This window comes from Phasianus colchicus, chromosome 13 (assembly GCF_987193195.1).
Source record: "Phasianus colchicus chromosome 13, bPhaCol1.hap1.1, whole genome shotgun sequence".
In the NCBI taxonomy this organism is placed as follows: domain Eukaryota; kingdom Metazoa; phylum Chordata; class Aves; order Galliformes; family Phasianidae; genus Phasianus; species Phasianus colchicus.
In genome coordinates this window covers 4,130,043-4,156,427 of record NC_143448.1, presented here as the reverse complement: position 1 = coordinate 4,156,427, position 26,385 = coordinate 4,130,043, and the positions used below count along the sequence as shown (strand labels likewise).

Sequence of the window (26,385 nt, the reverse complement as noted above, 5' to 3'; positions counted from 1 at the left end):
CCCAGATCCCTCTGGATGTTTTCCCTCCCTTCTATTGTGTCAATGGCACCACATCAGCAAACTTGTTGATGACACTCTTCTCCCTTTTCTCTGGTGTTCTTATTCCCAGTATGTTTGAATTCAGTCAACATAAACCACATCTGTTAAATGCTGACTTAATTTAAAGCACTCAAGCATTAGACCCTCTACCCAGAAACACACAGAAATGATGAACTGTAACCCACACACCTTGGGTCATCACTGGAAAAACTGGCAGTGCTGCAGCTGCGAAGTGTAGTTTGTGACAAGGAGAGTCACAGCAGTGGGGGTTGGGACAATGTCCTGGCTCCATCGCTGCCCAGGCAATGTGTCCAGTAACCTCTTCAGCCCTATTATAATGCACAAGTACTTTTCTCTCTATTTAAATTTCATACACCAAAGTAAAATTTTGCATACAGAAGTGGGCCCTGCAGAAGTGTTTTTCTTAACCAGAAACCTTACACACATCTTCCTAAAGCAAATCAACTGCAGCCAGCACAGCGAATACACCTTCGATAGGCCCAGATGAAAAAAGCAGAAGCAATATATTGTGTTCATTAAAGCGATCTTAAAATTAAATTTAATACAAAGTACCTGAGACAAAAACCCAAAACTATTAACCCCAAAGCCACTAACTATTCATTAGCCAAGTCAATTTTGCATCCCATTATCATTCACAATGTGTAAATTCCCATTGAAATTGATTTAGTAAACCAGCTCTTTGATGGGTCTGAAATTAAAAGGATAGAAGAAAAGATACAACTAATTGAAGAACATAATTTGATGCTTGTACAGGGTGTGAAATTCACTGCGAGCGGACTGGAGCTTTAATTAAAGACAATGGGCCAAGCTCACATCTGGGATAGCACTGAGGGATTTTGCTGAGGTTAGACCTGCAGCCATGCATGGTGGGCTGCAACTCAGCTGCTGGTGGTATTCTGCTTTGAAAAGGAATGCTCCTGCTTGGACTCCCAAACTACAGGCACTGAGAAGAGCAGCAGCTTTCCAGGAAGACCAGCAGGATAAAAACATGTCCTTTGCACAAGGACCAGAGAAATTAGGGCATGCACTGAGGTAGAGCCCCACAAACAGGGCTTGATATTCCCCCAGCTGCCATTTACGCAACAGGGAATTTAGAGCTGTTTGAAAGAATTCATAGCTCCTCTTCTGCCTTTTAAAGCCACCTGAGGACATCAAGTTTTGCAACTCCTGTGTGATGAACATTAGAATATTCCTGCTTATGAACATGATACATTTACTGATTTAACATAATTCAGATGTTGTCCTAGGATTGGTCTCATCTTTATGGAAAAAAAACAAAAAAGAACAAAAAAAACCAGCTGAAGAAATGACAATATTCTGCATAGTTTTGTGAAAGAATATACATCGGGACATGAAGATACCTCACAAATATTTTCCTAAGAGTGGTAGCACCTGGAACAATATTACAGTTAGCAATTGTAGAGTACAAAGACTAGGATTAAATATTATACTTTGGTTGCTTCCTTTCTGAGAAGGAGCTCAAGCCACACTTACTAATTTCAATGTGTGGCTGTTTATACTGTTCACTGTGGATGCAGATGAGGAATTCTATCTTTTTTCTTTTTGCAGACAGACTGTAAATAGGCCAACATTAACTCTTAACTTGTGAATGATTTATATTTTTTTAATGATGCACCTAAGTTCCAAATTAGTCCGTATTAAAATGGTCGCCAGCAGAAGTCACTAATTATTAATCTCAGTGGCTGCCTGGCTGCTGAATTCTCAGGTGCTGCTGTTCTCACAAATCAGCTCTGTTCTCAGGGAAGAAGTCGTGACCAAACAACCAGTGACAGGACCAAGAGGGAGAATCTGTGGCTGGCACAGCCTGTATTAGAGTAAAGCAGAATAGTGCTGTGTTGTTTGAGGTTAAACAGAAAATTTTAGCACTTGCCCTTTCCCGTGACTCATCAGTAAGAAGCTCAATGTCTAAAATGGCGTAAGAAGAGCTAGGAGAGAAGCGTTAAGTACCGTCCTACCCACAGAAATGCTGTGTGTTGGTTCTTTGGCTCACTGTCTGGTACTTGACTGTTTTAACATTGAGCTTTCTCTTGTTTAAAGGCTGGTTACAGATTCCTCAGCTGGGTCTGCCTTGCCCAGTGGTCTGGAATGCTCCAGTAAAGACCTGTGTGATAATCTGCTGAAGGTTCCTTTAACAGAAATGGTAAAGAAATAGAGAACTACAATGCTGAACTAGAAATTTCAGGAGTAGTTGAAGTCTGAGATGCTATCTGCAGCCACATCTCGGGTTTCCAACACTTGGACAGGCAGGCTGGGGTGATACAGCTGTGAGCCAGGTCCTTCCTCACACACATTTATTATGCGGGAATGGTGCGAGCTGATCTGCATTTGGTTTTGCTTCCGTTGTTTTATCGATTATTATTTAATTGCCCCATTGCCACCCGAGGCCTTAATCACAGGCACGCTAAGCAGCAAGCAGCAGTGGTTCACACCCACTCTGTGTGGCCCTGGGGGGCTCTGAAATCCCCAGCTGCGTCCTGAGGAACGCAGGCCCTGAAGTTGGAGCGGTTGGAGCTCAAGTCAGGGCCTAGGCCTTGCTGCACAGATCTGTGCTGTCGCGTGTGTTTGCACCTTTATCTGCTGGCAGGGACTCGTCTCCTCAGTGAAAGAAGGCATTCTTACTCAGAAATTATTAGCAAAGTTAGGAATGGGCTGAAAGGAAGTCAGATTCAGTACCGAGCAGTGTCTGTTTGAGCTCTATCAACAACGCCCGCATAAAAGCTGTTGTGCAGAAGTAAATAAGAAAAGTTGAATTCTTTGCCTAGTGTAATTCACTTCATTTATTGACTTTTTTCCCTTTCGTTTGCCAGTGGTTCTGAGATGCCTGGCATTCAGGATGATTTGTAATGTAAATTATATAATTGTACTTTCACATATTTTAACATCAAATGGAATGATTGACTACAGAATTTGAGCTGTCTACAGGTGGGGGTCAATTATCATCTGAATAATCACACTGCCACACAAGAATAGCATGGCCATGGAGTGTGACATATTTTTATCTCTATGCATTTCAATGAAGTCAGTCTGGTACATAAAAGGTTATCACCTAGGAAACATATTTTCCTAAGCACAAGTTAAACATGCAAGCGAGATCAGCATAGATATTCAATTTAGCCAGTCAACCCTAACCTATTAATATTTTAACAAAATCCAGTGAGGATAATTTTTTTTCTTTGATCCCATTTCATTTGAGCAGCCTGGAAAGGGAAGAAAAATTAAAAACAAAATAGTCAAGCATACAGAATGAGGTTATGTATTAAGTGGGCTATTTAATGTTTTTGGCATATTATAGCCCTAGGGAAAGTGTGGATGGATTTAACAATCAAGATCTGTGTTCCCTGGGCCCACAAAGTTCGAGAAACATAAAATAATCTATACTTCCAAGCTGACAAATCTTACCTGACACTCTTCTTCATCTCACTGGGACTCTCCAGCTCAGCATTAATCATATGTTACAGGGAGTAAAAAGAAAAGTAAATCACACTAAGCTGGAAAGTGAGATGGAAGGTCTTTGGGCAAAGCTTTTAATCAATAATATGTGGGATAATAACCAGGAGCTATTGTTTGAATCTTCAGATATGAAAAGGTAGCAATGCAAAACACAAAGCAACTACAAACTGCTGCAGCTGCAGAGGGGTGTGATACAAACAACAGCAGCTCGCTTTGCCCCAAACCCACCTCCCCCCTTTCTTCCTTTTCCTGGTCCATCACAGAATTCTGCATTCATAGTTCACTAGGATGCAATTACAAGCACCTGTCTCATCCTAGAGGTGGAGGATGCAGTGGTATCATATGCGTTACATTTGGGGTGTATCATCTGAGACCCTTTAATAGCCACTGAGACTCGGACAATGTCCTGCAGAAGATCTTATTGCCTTTGCCAGACAAGTCCTCTCTTTCCACACTGGTCTCTCTCCATAGCTACCCTACTAACACAGAGACAGGTATTATTCTGCCCTAATTCTCCCTCATTCCCCAAGTAAGCACCTACCCTCCCCAACTACTGCTTCCCTTCCCTCAACTCATCCTCATACATTAATGAAAGAGGGAGGAAAAAAAAGTGTTACTTGTCTATAAACACCGAAGAGGCCTTTTACCTGCGTGTTTCTTAACTAACTCATTCACTGGGTGGCTGAAATGCAGCCCTGCAGGCGGCTGCTGGGAGCAGACACGGGGCTGGCCTGGCCATGGCCAACCTGACCCGAAGCTATTCATGTGGCTCAGTTCACGACCTCTCACTTTCCTCAGCCCTTCAGTAACGTATGAAATAATATTTGGTTTGCCGGGTTATGAACAGGAGGTGGAGACGCTAGTCCCACCTCATACTTTTGTAATTATTATTATTATTATAGCAGAAGGAGAGCGAGAGTTACAGCTTGGGGTGAAACCTAACCCAAATCCAGTTCAGGCTGTTCATTAATGCAAAACAGTGCTAAATCTGTGAATGGAGCTCCAGTAATTCCTGCGCTGCTGCTCAGCGGGAGCCCAGCGACACACAGCGTGTGCAGCCACACTAAAAACACGGGTCATTGCCAGGCAAGCACTCCGGGGCTGTTTGCACAAGCAGCCCTATCGGCCAGACTGTATTTTTGTACCGCTGAGTGTGTGGCCACATTCTCTTCCTTTCACTTTGTCTCTTTCTCAGAATACAATACATTTGTTCTCCCTTTGGTCTTTTTTGCATGTGAGTAAAATTAAAGATACTCGGTCCTGCCCTGCCCCCAAATAAAGAAAAAGACCTTTTCTGCTTTAGACAGATCAATATTTGTAGAGTTTAGTTTTTTAATAGCTCCAAAAGCCCAAAAACATTTCAGTGTTATAATTTCAATATACATTTAACCCCCCGACATCCTAAGAAACACTTGGTGAAAATAAATAAAACAACAGCCGGAATTTTCAAAAACTGTTAAATCCATAGACTTATTTCTGAAGGGGCTGCAAAAAGCACCAGCCTCTCCTTCGTGGGCACTGGCTGGACGCAGCCAGACTTGGCACTCACTGCTTCTTACACTGGAACAGTCTCACTGGCCTATCCAGCCCATTTCTCTCTAGAGGGTGAAAGTAATTTCTAGCAAAGAGTTGGCTGTGGTGTTTTTCTCTGCTCAGCATCAAATCGTACCAACTCTCGGGAGCTGCCCAGCTTCAGGAAAGGCTTTGGGATCCCGGTTACTTTACTGCCCTCCCATCAAATAACAATCTCCTACAAGGTCTCTTCTATTGATGGTAAGCAACATAAATTTGTATGCACACATATTACCAGGTGAAACATGTTACTAACGTTGGCAGATCAAACTAGATGTGAGAACGTCAATGGTGCTGGGGCAATGTAGGAGCCTGCAGTTCTCACCAGGTCCATGGCCCCACTGCACTGATTACTTGCATCTGCAGGTCCCCCAAACGGCCATCTACCTTTTCCATTAACTGCAGAATGAGCTGCATGCAGGGAACCCTGCAGGAATGCATCAACACCTGTGGATGGGGTCTACCCAGCACATGGCAATGCCACCTGCCACTGCTCCACGAGCATCTCTGCAGCATCACTGCTGCTAAGACATTTTTGTAAAGTGCAAAAGGAATACAGGCATAAAATCAAACAGCAAGTTCCCAGCCACTTCCCCCTCTTGTATTTGTCCTACAGTGGTTCCTATTATGGAGTCATCATTTGTTACCGGGTGCTACAGAAATCTGCTTTGACAAAAGGAGTTATCATCCTCTGAAGCTGCATTACAGTAAGAGCTGCCATTTCACGACTACAATATATCCAAAGCCACTATTTCTTACTTTGCTAATGGCCAACCCAGAGAGCACATGTGGGCAGTGGGTGTGGGCAAAAAACCCATCGCGGGTTCAGCAGGTTTTGTTCTGCGTAAAGGAATACCTAAAAAACCACTGATGTCTCTGGAACCAGAGTGAGCTGCTTACAGTGAATAGATACAAAAAAAAAAAAAAAAAAAAAAAGTTTCTTTATATCACAATGAGCCTTTGTATGACCCTCGAGGAAACTGGTAGCACTGCCTGCACTGGCTGCAGGTCCGGGAGATGCTGAAACAGTTAAATGTAGTGGTGCTGCCTGCTCTGATCTCTGCAGAACTGGACTCAGTACGGACTAATGAACAACTCTTTGAACCTTCAGGTCTCACAAGGTTTAATTTGTTATTTCTGAGGAAAAAAAAGCATGAATAAATAATGAGACTAAGGGACATGGAGGCAGAGACAACTCGCCAGTGTCATTTACATAGACGGCAGGGCTACCGAGTCCTAGCATTACTCATTACCACAGTCCTATAGAAGCAATTACCCCAAGTCCAGGAAGGCAGCTAAATCCAGGGCTGCTCCGTCCCCACAGTTAAACAGGAAGATTTGCAGTGCCCTCTGATGCTATTTTAGTTCTGTAAAATTCAGACCGTGGAGAGCTAAGAGGCTGGGAAGCCCAGACCCACACTGCAGCCCGCAGCGTGTTAGGGTCAGAGTTCACTTGGGTAGCTGAAAGGAATGGAACAACCCATAAGATTGCTCAGAAAATACCTCAATGCAGGAAGTCAAACTTTCACAGGAACATAGCAGTTCTGGCTGTGCCTTTTGCAGGAGAGTTTTGTGAGGTGTTCAGCTGAATTTCTTTTCTCAGACCCAGAAAGCACATCATTGTCACAGCAGTTGGAACAATTGCTCAAAGCGTGACAAATCCGGGTTTAAGCCATCGACATCAGCTCGGATCTCTCCCATCCTATACAGCTGCACCAGCAATTAGGCTTCTGTGTATTCTGGGCTAGAATTATGCTTCTCTTTTTGGTTTCCATTATTATTAATTATATTATGCTTTTATTATGTATCTTTGTTTCACTCTTACAAGGAATTTTTGCTGCTTCAAAACTGTTTGAAGATGTGGAAAGCATTTCCCAGGAAGAGCGAGCAGCGCCGTAACGGCAGCGCTGGAGCTTATTTTTCTTTTATTTAAATGCTCTACGAGGCAGAGAAAAGCCACAACATTACAATAATGTTGTAGGAAGTAGGCTTTGCACACAAAGCAAATTTTCTTCCTGAAGAGCAGTTTATTGCAATGTACGGAGCTCACTAATTGGATTTACGACAGGCAAGCAGCAATGGTAAAAAGGAATAATGCAAACAGGGAAAAATAAATGGATATTAAATCTTACAGACACCCACACGTTCCCTGTGCTTTCCTGAAGAGATGCTAAGGAGCCAGTGCTCCCACAGTTGCCCTGGTTCTTTGTTTGCTCGGCAAAGGGCTGTGCCTACACTGGAGGTGGGCAGGTAAGTGACACACAGAGCCACCCACTCTCAGCTCAGTGGGAACACACCGTGCTGCACTGCCTGGGCTGGAGCTCAAGTGCCCACTGAACTGTTTTGTTGACCCAGGTGAAGTGAGAGGTGTAAGCAATGATTAATTGAAATACCTGAGCAGTGTTAACGAGGCTCTCCTCACAGTGTTCTGCCAGTCTGGCGTTCATTTGCTCCACGTGACAGCCATCTATACATTACACCCTCATTTATGCACTCCTGCAGAGGTGCATCAGCTCTGAAGTTGAGCTTTTCTTTTGAGGCTTCTCAAAAGAAAGTGTTTCTCCTGCTCGGTGTGGGAATGAAGGAGCAGCACAGGGCAGTTTGTTAGCTGGGGCTGCAGTATAACCTATCTAATCCTGACAGGCATAAATGTTTAAAGCACGGCTGAAATTCTGCAAAGTGTGCTACTGAAAGAGCGTCACTACAACAGTCACTCCTGAAACCCCGCACTTATTTCTCACTTTTATTCAGTGTCATAAAAGACCTCAGCATCAATCATTAACAAGCTATTAACACATGCAGCTGATAAAAGCGCCCAACGCCTGTGCAGGAACAATAACGGAAATTCCTGCTTTGCAGCCGGTTTAATCGGAGCACAAGGAGCCCACCTCAGTTATGTGCTTGGCTAAAGATCTCTTCTTTGCTGCCTTTGCTTTCATCTCTGCCTGTGTAACAGTGCTGTGCTTTCTCCCTGCCCCGCAAGTGCAGCTGCTTCATCCTGGGAAGCAGCTGCGAGTGAAGTCAGGAAACCATTCCCTTCAACCGCCAGGTGATTTTTATATGCCATTACCTTGCAGCGAAGGTGCTACTGAAACCCAAAGAATGAGGAATCTAAGCTCAATTTGCAGTTTGTAAATGCAATAAAACAGCGCTCATTAACAATGAGAACGGAGCAGGCTAGCGGTCAGAAAACATCCCGATATGGTGCCTCCTTCCCATTCCCTAACCGGTACCATAACGCGGCCGAGCCGCCCTGAACACTTCTGCTTCGGCCACCTGAACAGAAACATCTGAGCATTCTGTGCCTTGCTCTGTGCGATGCCGCGGTTATTCCACGAACTCTGATGCCAAGCAACCCGAGCGGCTGCCGGCAGGCACTGCGCACACCGCAGCTGTCAGCCGGCCCGCGGGCCGTGCACAGCGCCGCCGGGTTTGGCATCGCCCCGCTGCCGGCAGCGCTCGCCTGTCACTGCATTCAGTCTGCGGCAGCTCCTCGTCCCCGTGCAAAGGAATTTAAGGATGGAATCTGTAGAAACGACTCCACAGACCGAGTACAGGCTCAGAAAAATACACAGACACCCGGCCTTCATCTGCTCTGGTGCGATCCACTTCACAGCTCCCATTTCCCACGTAAAACAGATGATTTATAATTTATACTTTGTTGATGAAGTCCTTCTTGGAGAAAAAAAATAATATCTTTGATGAAATACTGGCCTTATGTTCTAAAGCTATTGAGAAAAATCACAGAACATTTGGCAGTTTACCTGCACTACCACATCTTTCAAGTTTGGGTTTTTGTATCTCCTGTGCTTTCCCAATAAGCTGAGCACAAGCACAAAGAGTCCGAGTGCAGCTCTGTGCTGAACTGCAATTACAGCAAAGCACTGCAAGTATTTACGGACCTCCGGCACACTTCAGGCCCAGTCACAATCTAAACATTCTGTGTGGGGTGGAATTGCTGCGTTCCCCCACTCTCATTAGAACCTGTGGCACAGGAGCAGCTCGCAGAACAAAGGCAGCGCTGCCCTCAGCTGGGAGCTGCAGCTCTCTGTGAGGAGCACTCCTCAACACAACCACCATCCAAAGCTGTGGTCTGACTGCAGCCAGCTGACGGGCTGAGACTAGGCACAGAAATTGAGGATTTTTGTGAAAAGCCACTTCAGTCCTCCAGGACTGTTTATTAATGTCAAAGAGCCAGAATCAAGGAGCAGGTAGGGATGCAGGGTGTGGAAATGTGCAAGGATCGCCCTCATGAACATGAAGCAAAGCCACACAAGCCTTTACTTAAACTGTGCAGCTTCCAAAGCTGCTGCTCTGTGATATCTCTGTTCATGGCGCGTCCACCAGCACCACACATTGCAGCAGGCATGGCTGGGGCACGCCATGCTCCCCACTTCCTGCAGCCCATTCCCCACATGCACTGCCCCAGTGCAATGCACTGTGCACCCACCAACTGCCAGGGCTGTGCTGAGCACGCACTGACACTTGGAGAGGAGCAGGCAGGAGTGAGCCTCAGCTGTCGTGTCTTCTGCCTGTGACAGAAGGAGGCAGAAGAGCTATTTGGAAAACGTCAGAATATTGCAGGTCGGTTGATTTGATGAAAAATGTTATTTTCATACAAATGGCACACTTGAAAAGCATGAATTAAATTTCCTTTAGTGGGTCTGCAGATTTGTGATGAGATATCACCCTTCGATATAGCCACCGAATGAAGAGATGCGAATTTGCTTCCCTTCTGGACTGCCCAAACTGTTTATTTACAGTGAGGAAAATAAATATACAATGGAAAAGGTCAAAAGCAAAATTCAAAAGATATCACTTTTTTTTTTTTTAGCCTTACTTCAGAGGAAACTATAACTTTTGTTTATTTGTTTGGGCTTTTTTAATTAAAATTATCTAAGTCCTTCAGACTGGGAGAATAAACTTTTGAATGTGGTTCTTCTGCAGCCCCTCCCTGCTCACCCAGCACCCTGTTCCATGCAGGGTGTGAGGATGGGCTCCTGCAAGGCTCTGGGCTGAGCACCACATGGCTGCAGATGATTACATTCCACTAATGCTGTATCTTGCCCGTATTTTACAAAAACATCTCTTTATCAACACAAGGAGTTGGGAAGTAGCTTAGGAATCCCTGCTCCATTTGGCAGAAGCTGGATTTTGCCAGATGGATCCCAACTCTCCTGTATGAGGTGGGATTTCCCAAGGGTCCCAGAGGACCACGGCACCCAAACAGTGTTGTCTGCAGGCCTGATCACAGCAAGCAATCAAACCAGTGTCCCAGCAATTCTGTACCTTTCATTTGGAAGCTGCCACCTGCTCAGCTGGGGGCCAGGGGCCGCTTTTCAGGCTTAGCCCATTGCTACGTGAAGTAAACCAGACTCACAAGTGCTTTCATTTTGCTTTGAAATCGCATCCGCTGTGCAACCTACTGCAGACCCTGTGAAATTGGTGAAACTCCTTGGAGCTGCAATAACCTGGTGGAATTAGGTGTGAGGAGGCCAGCCAGCCTGCAAAATGAGAAGGTGAGCAACTTCTGCAGCCAAGGATTTCATACGAAACCTTTCAGCTTTTGTTTTGTGGGTCGGCCACTGCTCTGCACCCTGCATAAAGATAAGACAAGGACAGGATCCTTGCTCTGTAAACGAGAAGTCTTTGCAGCAAGGCACAGAAACAATCCATTGCCTAGTGAAAGCGTGATGTTCACACACAAACAAAAGCAATATTGAATTTGTTAATTTGATGGGCAGCACTAGAAGAGATTGCAACAAGAAAATGCTGCCCCAACCTCTGCTTAACCTCTCAATTGCTCAGCCTCTACTGCCTTACCCAATACCCAGCTCTAACACTGTGGGCCAACAAATAAAATAGGAGGCATTACTTTCAGAGCAGAGGAGAGGATGGCATGCAGCTGCACTGCCGGGAGCCTTTTGGGCAGATATAGAACTCATCAGCTGCAACACAGTTTTCTGTTGCTTTTTTTTTTTTTTTTTAATTACCATTCCCATCTTTCATCTGCCTTCCTGCTCTGCTCAGCTGCTTTCTGTGGTCTTTTGAGAGCTTAAGCCAGAACCAAAGTCACAGGGAAATAAAGCAGCAGTACTTGAGCTGAGGTTGCCAGCCCCGCTCCGAGACCATCACAGGGATTTTGTACAAAAGCTGGGCAGCCCACTGTGCAGCAGGAGGAGAGCTTAGAGCTACCTACCTGAGCACTTTGAACTTCAAAGAGGTTTTGTTCAGGTGAAGAAGAGAGCAGCATTTCTGCCATTTGCTTCCTTTCAAAATAAATTCACTATCCAGGGTAAAAATGTAATTTTTCTTAAAAGCAAGGCGACATCTGAAAAATATTACTAGCCAAAGGCCAGATTCTTTAAATATTTTGCGAGAGCTAATACTGTTATGGTTACTGATGTGGGTATCCTTGTCACAGGGGTGACAAGCTCAACTCCTCCAGCTGCATCTCAGCTCACAGTTGCACCAGGCAGGAGCTAAAGCCCCAAACTTGCTCCCTCACACCTCCAGCTTTCCCTGATTTTAAATGGGAGCACTTGTAGCTAAAGGCAGGGTTTGCCCCTAGCTGAGGACAACAATAATCCACGCACTAAGATGCTTAACTCATTTGGATCTTGACTGCAAGCGGCAGCTCTGCCCACACAAAGCCACGCTGCTCCTTTCGGAGCTGTCATTTCAAAGAGCAGGAGTTCTCCTTTGTACCCATTCCAATGCCTCTAACTTTCTACATTCCCTTCTTTGCTTTCATTTTATCCTCCACCTACGCTGTACCTGGCAGGTTCTGTGACACAAACACCCCGCTAGAGCTGATCTCATATGCTTGGACAGGGAAACTAAATATTACCAAAAAAAAGAAGAAAAAAAATCTGAGAAACATCAGGCATGCATAAGCAAAGACAACCGATCTAAGTCAGTCCTGCTGATGCTAATCTGACTGAAAATAATATGCAGGGTACATGAGAAAATGTCAAATCCACGCTACCTCACAATTGCTGGCTTTTACTCCAACTTGAAACTAATCCAAACGCAAAAGGCTGAAAGTTATATCGTTATTTAGAGAGTTTAAAGGGAATAAAAATGTAGCTCCCATGAAACCCTGTTAGACAAATAATCTCACAAACTCCCAAAATAATATCGGCGTCTACGGCCATTAAAGTTTATAGGTGCGTAAAGAATGCGCTTAAAACAGGTTATATTGAAATCAAAACATTCCTTCCAATTTAAGTGTGGAGAAATATCTTCTGCAACAAGGAATGCTCCGTACAATTATTCTTCAAAACTGGAAGTCTGTGATTAATAAAATAAACGTAGGCTTTCACTGAGCACCAATCCCTTCTGACGTGCATCAGACATGCATCCAAGCTCCTTGTCAAGCACAGCATCATGTTTTTAACACAACCCTATTCCCCAGGACACAATGGAAGGCGAGAGTCTCAGTCAGAAAAATCATAGCACATAAAACACTTTCAGTTTTAGCATCAAAGATGTGTTTACTGCAAGCACAGAAAACGTAAGGGAAATGAAGTGGGGAGCAGGGCTGCAGCAGAGTTCTAAGGGTGTATTTTTAGCACTTGTGCACCGGAGCCCTACGACCCATGCCGCCTGGTTTGCTGCACTGCACACAGCGGTGCTCCATCTCCCCTGCCAGCGGGATGCTTCTGCACGGTCCCAGTCCCCAGAAAGTTTTATAGGGGCAAAGCGAACTTTCCCGCTCCCCCTGTGCGGGTCCCATCCTGCCCCGTGCTGTGCTCCCGCTGCTGCTGGGCAGGATGGGCCCCTAATCACTCCCAGCTCCCCTGGAACCTTAGCAGAGATAAAAAGTACAAAGACGCTGCTGGTTCCAGTCTTCTTATTGAATTTTCATTGCTCCTTTTATTGTAACTATGAATTCAGTCCATAATGTCACGTGCTCTTTGTTCTCCAGCATGACATACATTTTAATACGCCGCGCAATATCTTTGCGCAGATGAAGTGTGTTCATGTGCAGCGGAGTTAACACTTTGCTACAGACATGGTTACAGTTAGAGATTAAAAGCAATGCTTTCCATGGTTCTGGGCTCAGTATATCCAGCCCCCCTTTCCTCCTGAAAGTCCTCCTCCCTTGCAAAAATCTCTGCAAAAAACTGCTGAGCGCACAGATTGTGTCACTGACATCTGGAAAGAGACACGACTACCTGAGTCAAAAATAACCCCGGCGGAGGTCAGGGCTGCACCAGGCTGTCGCTCTGTATTTAAGCTGATTGATTCACACAAAGACAAAATTATGGAGAGCATTGGAATCAGCAGCCCGGGACTGCAGGCACGGTTGTGTTTAGAGGAAATGTATTTCGAAGGTTATGTCTGGTATAAACTAATTGATGCACTGGACGTTATGATACACAACAGTCTAAACTTAAATAGTGAATAACGCCTGCCCACTTCCCTACCTAGATAATAACAACTTTCTCTCAACTATACACGATCGTGTATCATTTTTCAGGATATTCTTTGCATAAAATCTATTGGTTATGCAAATAAAAGGCTTTGGAGAATAATGTACAGTAACTAATTTGTATAATCAGTTTCCCTCAATTCAGCGTGATAATGATATGTAAAGCACATCACTACAGACTGTCTGTGAAATGAATTCTGTCTTAATATGCTAGTCAACTAGCCACTCGACCTTTGCACAGGCTCACTGTAAGAAGAGCAGAAAAACCCACACACATTCTTTCAATTTCTAAAGGGAAATTCGACTCTAGCCGTAGAACAAAGGAAGAAGAAATAGAAGTAAAAGAAAATCAAAGAAAAAGTGATTTGGATTCAAGGGGATCAGATGTTTCATTTATTGCAGGTTGGAGACCTTCAATCAGTCAAATGAAAGACACATTTGTATTAAAATACCTACAAGGCAGAGAGAAAGCCTTGATCAGGTGTATTAGATTTAAGTTACAGCTCTCTTGCTGAGAGATGTGAACCTACCTTCCAACCTATCTGTTCTCAATATTGAAGGTTTTCTGTGTTACAAACACAAGATGAAAGGCACCTCGCTTGCCTTCCCACGTATCTGCAGGACGTGAATCGCGCGCCTGAAGCACGTGGGAGGGGAGCAGTGCGCTCGGGCTGTTCCCAACAGCGGGCGCTGGGATGTGACATGGATCAGTTAGGTCTGGAGCACACTTTCTGCTGAGCTACAGAGGCACAGGCACTGCAGGTAACATCTCTCAATTTGGGGAGCCCGAGGCTCGGCTATGCCTTAGCCCCAGCAAGGAGCCCCAGCTGCAGGGCCCCACTGTCACTGCAGCACTGCCCCTGCAGGCAGGGCACCACCACCCCTGTCTCTCGGCAAAAAAAGAAGTGGAATTCACCACATCTCCATGCAGAACAACCAAACCCAAGACAGTTGCTCGTTTGCTGAAATGGAGCTCCCCTACTAGCCAGGGCTATGGAGAAGCTAAAAGACAGACTGTAAGTGCAAGAAGAGACAACCTAGAAGAGGGTGAGGTCGCACTTCCATGTGAATTCCCCAGTAAAGCTTGGAGGTTTTGCCTGCTCTGTTTGCTAGCGAGCATCTCTGTATGCCACTTCAGCATGCCCTGTAGCTCTGACAGGGCTCCTCTAGCCTTATCTGAATTTAAGGGGCTCAAGCACTCCCCACACTGGAAGAACTGTCCCTCAGCCTGTGCTCACCCAGCCCCACGCCCCAAAACTCAGCCATGGCCAGCACAGCCTCGCATGGGATCTTCAGCCTCACTCACTGCTCACCCCAACCCAAAGGCAAACCCTCTCTGCCACCATCCAGAGCGTTTCAGGAACATAATAGTGAGCTGTGGAGGCTGGGCCCTTAGCAAGAGGAATGGCATCGATACCACCACCACCTCCCATGTCCCCACGTTTCAAGGCTGGGCAGCCCAGGGTGTGCTGCTCCTCGAGCTTCATTGCCACGTACGGTGCTGTGCCCTGAGAGAGCCCTGCACACACAGCACTGCTTAAACAGCAGCTCCTGGCTGCCCTTCGAAACGAACCTCAATAACACTGAGCTCTGCTTTCCTGTTCACGTGGCTGAAAACACTGCACAGTGGTATGAGAATTTTAAAGCCTTTCTGCTTTTTAAATAAAAGCTGTCATTCTAAAGTTTAGCTGCTCTTTTCATTTATACATCCATAAATTCTCTGGCACTACAGGACAAAAAAAGTTATTCTTTTGTTTTCTTACTTTTAATATCTTGTTTTGGAATAAAAATAGCATTTGAATAATGCAGCTTATGAGTGCCATGTAGTCCCTATTCTGCAGCTGGTCAAAGAGGAGCAGGCATTAACAGACAGAGGGCTGGAATAAAGTTCATTTTCCTCCTCTAACAGCTATATATTTTTGATTAAATGAAGGCCTATAGCAGTGTGACTTCCTCAGCTGAATGAGGGAAATCCACCCAGATATTTGTATCCGTACGCACGATAACACATCATACAGTTGTCACAAGTGGATTACAAAGCAGCAGCTCGTACACAGCAGTACAGCTGATAGACTGAGATAAATTCCACATCTCAGATGCCGTGTTTTATGTACAGTTAAAATCTGCTCAGAAGGAAAGCAGCTATAAGGCAGGCTCCCTTTTTAACAGAATGAACAAAAGGACCCAATATTGTGTCATGAATTCCTTTGGGGTTTCACTCTATTTATAGGGAAATCTCTTTCAGTGCACGGACATTTAGCAGTTTAGCTTGATACATCTTTTTTTCCCTCCATTTACAAAAGATCAAAACGTGCATTTCTCTGTCTGAAGAGCTTTGTGTTTGGGATGGGGGGACGGCCATGAATGCAGAATGCAGGAACCCTCAGAGGGACGCAAGCACCTCGATTCAATGGATAACAGAAGCAGCAATTCTGGAACTTCATGCAACATCTCAAAGCAGTCCTTACATTTCTTGAGCAGACGCATTATTTTCACTCAGTTTCACACGCTGGGCAGAACGACATTTCCTGAATAACTTTCCCACCTCCTCTGAAAGCCTTACCAAGGCTGCTGCCCACAAAACACAAGGCTGCTGCCTGCCAGCCCCAGCTGCTAGCCTAGGAGCACCACAACCCCAGAGAGCCCAGCCGCCCCAAAGCCAGCAGCCATGCTTAGCAGAGCAGGCAGAACAAACAGCTACGCTGATAGAGAGCTCACTGCACGCAGGCAACACCGCCTGTGTTCCAAGCACTTTGCACTGCATGTAGGAAGCAATGCTTGCCTTCCAAGGGGGATCAACAAAAGCTGGAGATTAGTTAATGCATCAAGGAGAAGTTCCCCCTGCTGTAAGTGTAATACAGATCAGCAGCAGCCACCCTGAGACTGCTGAGATGTGTGTAAGGAGGGCTCTGAAAGCCCTGGTTTGGAGCTACCTGCAGGCAGCCCCTGCAGAGGAGCCCCAGCCAGTGACAGCAACTGAAGGCTGTAGGACCCGCGTCCTCCCAACCAGGCAGGAGAGCTGAAAAGCAGATCAGAAGTGACTTCTAATGACCTTCTGGCTCTGAGCAAGGTCACTTAAACCTGTGTTAGGAGATCAGAGTTTTACTTGGCTTCTATGTTTTCAGCAGGGAGTATGAAATCCTGACTCAGGCTCCATTCAAAAAGCAAAGTACAGAAGAAAGGGTTTGCCTGTAGGGGAACCTCAGGTTTTCACTCCACGTTTGGACCTCTCTCAATTCACATTCGGTGCAGTGAAAGGAAGGCTGTTGTCAGGGCTTTCAGTGGCTCGAGTTTATCCCACCGCCCACTTCCCTGCTTCGGGAGCAGCAGAATGCAGGAAGGGGAAGATTGTGCATTTGGCAACTTTGCTTTACTTTCATCTCCAGGGGAAAATCTGCTTCAGTCCCATGTGGGCACTGATTGCTGGAAGGATGTTTTCACAAACAAAATGCTGGAGGCCATGTAATCTTCAGCCTCCCTTTCCTTCCCAGCTCTCAGCAAGCCAAATGTAACACATGAAACAGCAGGGATGTAAGCTGGCAAAATGTCCTCGAGTACAAAGATGTGCAAAAACATATCATCTGCAGTAACATGATCAGTGCTTCTTGCTAATCTGCCCACATCGTTACAGAATTCAGTTAAATGTTAAGCATGGAATAATTTTTTTCTAATCACAGGCTGCCAACACAGGACAGAATGACAGCTCAAACTGAATCCATCATCTAAGCTAAGGTGAATCCATTTTCTCTCTCTTTTTTTTTTTTTTTAATGGAATATTAAAGACTTTTAGGAGCTTGTAACCTGCCCTGACACATGCCTCCAATTTTTGGTACATAATCATAGTCATCTTTGCTTTGCCACATAGGGATATGCAATAAGTGAGAAGCATTTTCCAATTCCAGTTTGTTAAAGTAGGAACCAGACTTTCCACCATGTCAAATTGCTGTATCAGATGATCACCTCAGAAATATCTGCCACTCCTTATAAGCTAAGGGCTTTAGCTAGGCAAGGTTATCATCTCACTTGTGCTCATTTAAAAAACAGACTAAAATGAAAATTAAATAAAGGTATCAGAACTTATGACATAGGCAATGTTAGACCTGAAGAAACTCATTTATATCTGAAAAATAAATAAAAGTCCTACTGAGAAGTTGCAGGAGATGGCTGCCACCACACAGAGCAGAGCTGTCAGGCACTGTCACTGCCACGTAGACACATCTCCTGTACGTAAGAGATACATTGCATAATGTTACAGATGGCACAGCTCATAACAGCCAGGATTACATTTATTAGAATCAGTTGAGATGGTTATTACTCAGATTCTACAGTTTTCTATGCAAGGTGACCTCAGCTTCCTTTCTTTTCTTTTTTTTTTTTATTTTGCACAGCACCACGAGAAGATTTTCTTGCTGCAGAAAATAGCTGCAGGTAGATGGTAGCTGTGATTGTGCACCAATACCAACTCCTGCAGACATCTGTTATAAAACTGCGTTCATAAACATCTGAGCTTACTGATGAATTGGATTCTCAGTGTCACTACTTTATATACTCAGTACAATGACTCCTACACTTCTTTTCATGTGAGGGCTGCAGCAATGGCTGCTAGCATCACCAGCCATTCTTCACATCAGAAGTGTCACCTGCGTGCCAGGGGTGGCCTTTGCTGTCATGCAATCTCCACCTAAAATAGTTGCGGACAAAAGGGTGGGGGGAACACTTATGTAGCTGTATTTTTATAACAGAGGGGTAAAGGCACAGCAGTAAAGTTCTACATACTGTGCAAAATAGCCTGCAAGGCTGAGAGTGTAAGCACACAGAATGGGATATTTTCCTCTGAAGACAGAAATGACCACAGCCCAGCCTCGTTAGGGGCATGAACATCAATTCACTCCCATTGCTATGCTCAGGAATGTGCGCCCCAAAACCACAGACACTGTCCTGCCCACAGCCTTGGGAGCTTACCCAGCCCCACTGCCCCAATAGCTGATACTTATTTCTCTCTCTTCTCCCTTCCAGTGGCTGTTGTAAATCTACCTTTCCCGAAATTCAATAAAAAATTAATTGAGAAAAAAAAAAAAAAGGCCATTTCATCCCTAACAATAAAAGACCAATTGACTTCTCAATTTTCTAGTGGGCAGGCGAAGAAATCAGGCGTACAGGAGGGAGAAACTCAATTCTCCAAAGCTCCCCCCTTCTGGACTTCCAGAGCGGCAGTCTCAAGGGTGCTGCGTCCCCTGCTGCTCACGGATCCCAGCCTGGTGTTATTTTCTCTGCTCTGAAGGCAGCAAGAATTCATTCTGCATTATTGATGACTTAGAGCTCGGCAGCTACAGCAGCCTTTGGAGGACGCTTTCTGCTGGTGCCACTCACCTGCTCCCAGAGCTCCCATTGTGCCGAGGCGCACTGTTTGCTTTGCTCTCTCCACAAAGCTCTCTCAGGCTCCCTTTTACTAAAAGCTGAACTGAGGGATGTAGCACGGTGATGAAACTCTCCCTGTGAAGCACGGGCTGCGCAAGCTCACAAGACCAGCCATGTTCAAGCAGCTGCCTCTGCTGGGATGGCAAATATAACACTGAGCACCAGCCAGGAACAAATGGGCCCAGGCAGCTGAGATCCCTAATCCTTCTGAAAGGACACATCTGACCCCAGAAACAGCATCCCCTGAGATCAGACACGTGGCAGAGCAGGGGTAGGGGGACATGTGCTCCGGATGGACCTCCCTGCCTCTTTCCCTTCTGTTTCTGAGCTCCACTTGCTTTCTGCCCTGTCATAAATAATTATTTCACTATTGTAACTTTTCCTTTGGGAATCTGAACACATAACTAACGCAGAACCAGACCCCCCCCCTACAGACAAGGAGGCTGCCCTATGGTTATTAAGCCTTGGTGTGCCTCAAACAGAAATTCTGGATGCCAGTGGGACTTTGATTACTTGAATGAGCACCAGGAATTTGCATCTGTAGCCACTGATGGTGCAAAACACCCATACATTTTGCAGAAGTCAGCTCTGTCCATCAGTGCAGAGCAGAACTGCAGTGCAGCTGAAGCTCTGTTCCCAGGATATCACAGATGGTCCCTGACACCTCCATCCCACCCCACCTAGCACAGCCTGCATGCTGGCTCGGGCCTTTGATCCACGAGTGTAGCTGTTTACAGCATATATGCCACTTTCCTTGGCTTTAAGAAAAACAAAACTAGCATTGTCGACACCTTTGAAGTACGAACAGGTTCACAACAAAGAAGCAACTGCAATAACACACCTCATCTACTCAACTTGAATTGAGAGAAATCTCAAGTTGATTTTGTTAATATAGCTCTAGCATGATGATTTTAGTGATAGAGGTCTATGGGTTTTTTTGCAGTCCTCAGAAATTTTGGGGAGATAGTCTTTAAAAAAAGGTATAGGGCACAGTATTCATCACGTTAGATTGCAAATTTCAGGTACTACAGGAAGGAAATGAAGAATCTGTGTTCAGGTTCATACCTTTCTCCTCCTCAGAGCTAGGGGCTCTGAGTCAGCAGCTCTGCTCTGCCTGTAGTAGTGCCAGAAAACGACTTCTAAGATCTAATTAAGACTATTTCTGGAAGCATACTGTACCAGCAAAAACTGCCTCCGTTATTATTTACAGTCACAAAGATGGAGTGAGAATTAACAGTAGGAGCCCTCCTGGTTGCCCAGTTTGGTGATGACGTACATAACCTTCTAAATATTTGCCAAGGAATCCTCAATAGAGCCTTGTGCATTTTTGCATTCCCACCCCCAGTGCACTCTTAGTGTCCTACACCACATCTGAGCAGCTTGGGATTAACCTCTGAACCTCTCACCAAGCTTCTGGTGTCATCAGTTTTAACCCTCCAACGTGGATAAAATGGGCAGAGGCAGGAGTTATCTGACTGCTCACTGATAGACAGCAACTTCAACTTTACAGTGAAATTCAATCTCACTCCAACAGTTTCAGTGATTGTGAAAATATATCTAAAAAAAATAAAGTTAAGCAATTTCACACAGTGGAAAACAGCCCAGGGCAGAAGAAAACTAAAACCAAACAGTTTGCCGTCAGTGCTGTAGACTGTGTTCAGTAAAAACAAAAGATCAAACAAGTTCTGTAATCATTATATAAAGCACATTTGCTATGGCATGTGAAGAAAACATACTTCCTTCCTAATACTAATTAACATTAGAGAGTTGTGGGCTGAAATGCAGGATAAAAATAGCTGTTTAAACTAATCACTCAGCAAGATGTAAATGTTACATACAAAGTATACCTAACGGGTTGGAATATTTATCCCAGAAGTAAAGAAAGCTTTCACTACTTATGAATTATAAAAGTTTCTCTTCCTGTCTCACTGCAACAATATACGGACCCACTGAAAATATGGGACCGCTCTTCCTAGACTAAAATTGTTTCTGAGTGCTAAAATGCAGCAAAGTTGTGGTTAGCAAAGGGAAGTGTTGTAAGCAGAGGACCTCTTACCAAATTGTTTTACATATAAACAGCACAAATGTATTCTAATGGAGTGAGCCACATAGATGTCATCAAACAATGCACAGGTTTAGGGGTTGCAGACGTGCAGAAAATGAGCCCCCAGCCCACTATAATACCATCAGCTCCACCTGAGCAGCACTTACACGTTCCTTCAAAGCACACCACTAACACTGCTGGCTCTGCTGAACATGGATGGCATCTCAGGTTTACCTATTTTTCCTGAGATTATTTCTCCTTCCGTTGTGCTCCACCTTAACACAAAGAAATCCAGCACTTGCTTATTTTATCTCAGAAGTTGGCACTGAGTGCAAAGAGCTCATGGTGCCACGACTCCAACCAGCCCATCAGAGCCTCCAAGATATTCCTAGGCATAAACAGTATTTAAAAATTCAGGATGCCAAGAGTTCTTGATATAACATTTCAATAGCTTCCTAGCAATTACATTTTTAGTAACTTCCCCCAGCAAGAATTCAGTGCAGGATAACAACTAGAGAAAAGGCCTTGAAACGTGCGGTGTAAAACCTCAAGATTTTTAACCTCTTGAGGATCTCCCCATCCAATACAGATACCTGTTATGGGTACTCTGCAGGATTTGGCTGCAATCTGTGAGCAGAACACATGCAGAATTCCAATTCCCATGACTCCTGCCCCTCCTGCTGAATGTCCCAGCTCTGGGCTGGATTCAAGAGCGCAGCAGAAACTTTGTCAGAATAGGATGCACTCAGCATTGGTTACACCCACTAAATAAGAAGCAAGCCATCAGAAAGGCAAGACTGTCCTTTGTGTGCTAGGCAAGTGAAGAAGAAAATTGACTTTTTTTTTTTTTATCAGACAGGTCAAAAAGAAAATTCTCTAAGCAACATTCTATAATCTCAAGCCAAAATCAGATGCCAAACTCAAGCTCCCCAGCACTCCAATCTCCTGCTGTATGTCACAGGAGTACAATTTCAGCCTGTAAAGATTAAATAAAAGAAAACAATCCTTGGAGGACAGACACTGCAACCTGGGAGAGCAGGTTCTTGCATCCTGCACCAGGACTTTTGTCAGCAGATGCCTCAGACAAAGGGTGTGGAGCAGGAGCTGTGATGGCAAAACTTCAGGACCAGAGTCCTAGCCTGATAGAAAGGGAAAGCAATCCATGCAGCAGTACTGTATTAGATTAAACCAACACAATAGCTCTAAAACAATTGGGCCATGTGAATTGAGTCACAAGGCTCCCAGGCCAGCCACAAAATAATAATAATTAAAAAAAATCACATAAAAAAGGCAATTACTTATAGTGATCCAAACCTCCCCTACGACAGACTGCGCACCGCAATTGAACTGTTCAGGGCAACACAAATACCACCTCTGCTCCATCTCAGCACATGATTCATACCACTAAGTGCTTTGTTTCCCTCTTGTAGAATGTAATGTTTGGACTTCTTAAAAGGGTCATACTGAATTAACAGGTTCACCTTGAAACCACACAGCAAAACAAAAAGCTGTGTGCCAAATTGCACTCCAGAAGGGACCGGCATGCAAGAGTGCAATTCTCTCCTGTTCAGTAAGGAGAGGAACAAGCATAGTGACAAGCTTCAAATGTCCAAACCACACAGCTCCTCCTAGCTCTGTGCCTTGCAGGAGAGCATCCAAGCCATGCAGCACATGGAGTGCTGGGCAGGACTGCTGCAGGGAATCACAGGGAGAGCTTGACCACAGGCACGCTGCATGGATCAGCTCTCAGATGCTGGTTATATGGCTGTCACAGATCATATGATTTCTCTGTCTGTATCCACATAAGCATTTAAAAGACAGCCCTGTGTTCCCGTGTCTAAAAGTATTCAGAAAAGATCATATATCATTCAGCTTTGAAGCGGGAAGGAGTTGGAAACCAACAAAAATGCAGCTTAAAATAGCATTAAATAGTAGTTTTCTTCACTTGAGAACAGGTTGTGGAGAGGGTGACAGTGGTGCTAACATCTTAGAAGGATTGAACTTACACATGACCTTCTTGGTGCATTGTCTCTGCCATGTGGTGTGTGGGGAGCTGAAAGGACACTGCCAAAAAGCATCAGTCATTTCAGCCACTCTGATACAGCTTTGAGCAGTAAATGGGGACTGCATGGGAAAATTCTTCACCAAAAGAACCCTGAGCCAGAAAGCTGCACTGAAGAGGATCTCTTCTCACACTGTGATGCAGAGCATCACTTACAGTCCCCGCATAGACGTTCTGCAGACCACAACACTCAGCTCTCTACTGCAGATGAATCTAATGTGCCTCAATACTGATTTCTGACACTGAAGTCAGGACCTCTGTTTCCTCACAGCAGGAAACACTCTGGATTCTTGAGTTTTTCTTTATGTTACAGCATAAAGAATAAATTGGAAGAAGCATTTCAATAAGGAAGCGGCCTGACTTGAAGGGCTTTGGCTTTTGGGCTTTCCCCTGTGTGCACGCTTGTGCAAAATGTGCAGGTGCTTTAACAAACATCATCTTTCCTGAAGGTTCAACAGATTGATGATAAATGTGTGGAGACTCAAAGTTTCATCACAGCCTGTGATTAAAGGAGTATGTGGTGCAGCAAGACTTCCCTAGTCATCTGCTTCTATTTCCCCTTTCCATGTGCTCCAGCAGCACCCGTCTGTCATGGCCCCGTGCTCCCAGTGAGCTTCCCAGAGCTGCCAGAGCACACAGAGGCCCTACATAGCATGAAACCACGAGCGAGGGCTGGCTCTGTGATCTACATCAGCCCTCAGGTTCTGCCTTTCCTCTGCAGCCCAAAGTAAGGGCGGTGTTAGCTGCTTGATTGCAGTGATTAGGAAGGCCACAGTGTGAGAGGAGGTATGAATGTGCAGCCGTGAGCCCCAGCAAGATGGAAGAGCTTAAAGGGAGAAGAGAAGACAGATTTGCAGGCTTCCGAGGGAAATCCTCCTTATTCCAGCTAGTCCTCACTCCACAGCTATTTCTCCACTTCTGTCCTTCCGCCTTATTTTGCCCTTAATCTCACAGCACATTCTTCCTCCCAACTCAAAGAGCAAACCCACAAGGGAGCCAGATGTGCTGACCGTATGGATATAAAACAGCAATCTGCATAACAACAAGAACCATGTGAAATAATCTCATTTTCCCCATCTTGCTTCTATTTTTTTCCAGCAGAGAAAAATAAGTATCTACCTCATGGCTTGTTCTTTTCAAAGCAGTCTCATTTTCTTTAATTCTTTCCTCCACCTTTCAGGGTTTGGATGCACCGATACAAATACTTCCCATCCACATACATACACGCATTACTGTTTTGCAGCTATTTTGAAAAGTCCCTTTCTCTCCAAAGGATATCATCACACATGGAAGAACAGCATCCACCAGGATAAAGCAAGCAGCCTATTGCTCAGACTGTAGTTATACTTCATAAAGTCCTACTAGTCCCACGGTGGGCCCTGGGTAAAGCCAAGAACCCAATTCCTACAGCAACAGCAGTGATTCATTTCTAGCAGTTTTGAGGAGAGATCATCTAGAAGGATGGAAAAAGAGAATTGAAGGTCTGTTGATTAATTGTAAAAAAGGTGATTCTGTTCTGATGTTAGAAGCCATTAGGAGAACCTGAGTAGAGATGTCTCTAAGTCATGATGCATGGATAGGGAAATGTGAATAGGAGTTTAACCTGGACCACACAATCTTCTTAAAAATCATATTTTCTCCTATTACACAGTGAATGGGGTCCACCAGTTTCCTACCCTCAAAAAGCTGAAACTGGGAGCAAAGGGAACCTCATCCAAGGACAGATTCACCCAAGTATTTTCTCTCCCTAAAAGAGAAAGAGGCTTAAGAGTCAGAACAAAAAGTAGATGCTAAAGCCAGGTGCTGTGAGCAGTCTCTGGAAGCTCTTCTCTCTCTGCCTATTACCGACTGGGCTTTGCAAGTAACATCTGAGCAGCACCATGTTAAGCACTGAGCATCTATAAAAATCTGGCCTCAGCTGTGGGTGTCAAAGACCTTCAAACTTATCCAAAGAAAATCTGGTCTGCTGGATCTGACCCAAAGCCAATTGAATCAAACCTTGGACTGGGCTGTAAGAATTTTTGTTACCAGACGTAAGAAGCTGGGCCTTCCTCTTGTGCTGTGCACTGTGCAACACACACCCCAAGATGCAGACAGCGCCGCACGGAGCCAGCAGAGACTGAGGCACAGGGACAGGCAGGGAGCTACGGACACAGCATGCAGGTTGCAGGGCCATGGATGGGAGACTGTATTCAAAAAGAAGGTTAAAACATTAGGCTGCAGTGCTTCTGATCATTTTGCTGTTATAAATGTGCTGCTTCTAATTCCAGCCTATCGCGCTGTTTGTTGCTCACAGCAGACCACCACTGGAGTTGCTGTTTTAAAATACTTTCCACTGTGATTAAACAGCTGCTGTAGTCAAGTAGTTCCATCTTCTATCAAAGTTTGTAAATCATAGTATTTTAAAAGATGCAAGGAGCAAATAATCTGGTCTACTGATTTGATTTTTTACATATGTGTAGATAAAATAAGCACATTAGATCTTTAGCCTTTAATTAAAAAATAGTTGGGGGGAGGGAGTAATATCTTAATAAGGAACATCTGACCAAAAACTATTTAGTAAATCATACCCTAAGTGTGGCCAAAAACTGTAAGATTTACTGCAAGTAAATCATTATTGCTATCTGAGTCTGAATAGCTTCCATCTGATTTCTATACGAAAATACACTCCATGGAAGCATAGCCTTGAACTTCAAAGGATGTGCAGGATGCTACTAATTTCTGTGTCTGACAGTGTGATGCAACGTTTGGATTTGCATCTCGCACTTCAAAGTGTGGCACTCTCTAGATAAGGTCTCTTTTTTTTTTTATACCACTTCACAGAGGTGGACGAGAAGGCACCACCCCAAATGGACAGTAAAACCCAAACAACAATAACAACAACAAATTTAAAAAGCTGCTCTGTTGGCTTCTTTCTAAGCTCAGTAATGCCCTGGAGAACACAGATTACAGAAGAAGAGTACAAGTTGTGGCTGCGGCACTTCAAGTAATCTCCAGTGTCCAAAACGCAGTGTCAACATATGGTACTCAAATGCAGATTTAGAACATCTTTGAAGTAATATTGAATCTGACTAATGGGTAAAATGTAGACCTAGCTGTCTTTTCTTTTTTTTTCTCCCGCACTGAGGTTGTCAAAATTTCAAGTAGGGCAGCTGGAGATTAGTGCATCTCTATTCTGTGCATCACACAAAATTTTATCTAAAAATTTTCGCCAAGATGAATTCTGTAGGTCTGCTTCCCTTTTTGCCTACCTGGGATCCTGCACTATATCCGTATAGGAGCTCTAATGATGCTACAGCAACACTTAAAAACTCATATTGG

General features: G+C 44.6%; 1 long non-coding RNA gene across 16 annotated transcripts in view; it reads right to left on the bottom strand.

Annotated features, from left to right (window-relative positions):
• LOC116243587 (uncharacterized) overlaps nt 1-26,385 on the bottom strand; it is a 519,295-nt gene that overhangs the window by 348,501 nt on the left and 144,409 nt on the right. For 15 of the 16 annotated variants that reach the window (XR_016470864.1, XR_016470861.1, XR_016470865.1 and 12 more), the window contains one exon: nt 17,685-17,761. The exons of the other annotated variant lie outside the window; for it this stretch is intronic. This is a non-coding gene — a long non-coding RNA (uncharacterized LOC116243587). The remainder of the gene's footprint in view (nt 1-17,684; nt 17,762-26,385) is intronic. 16 annotated transcript variants of the gene reach the window in all.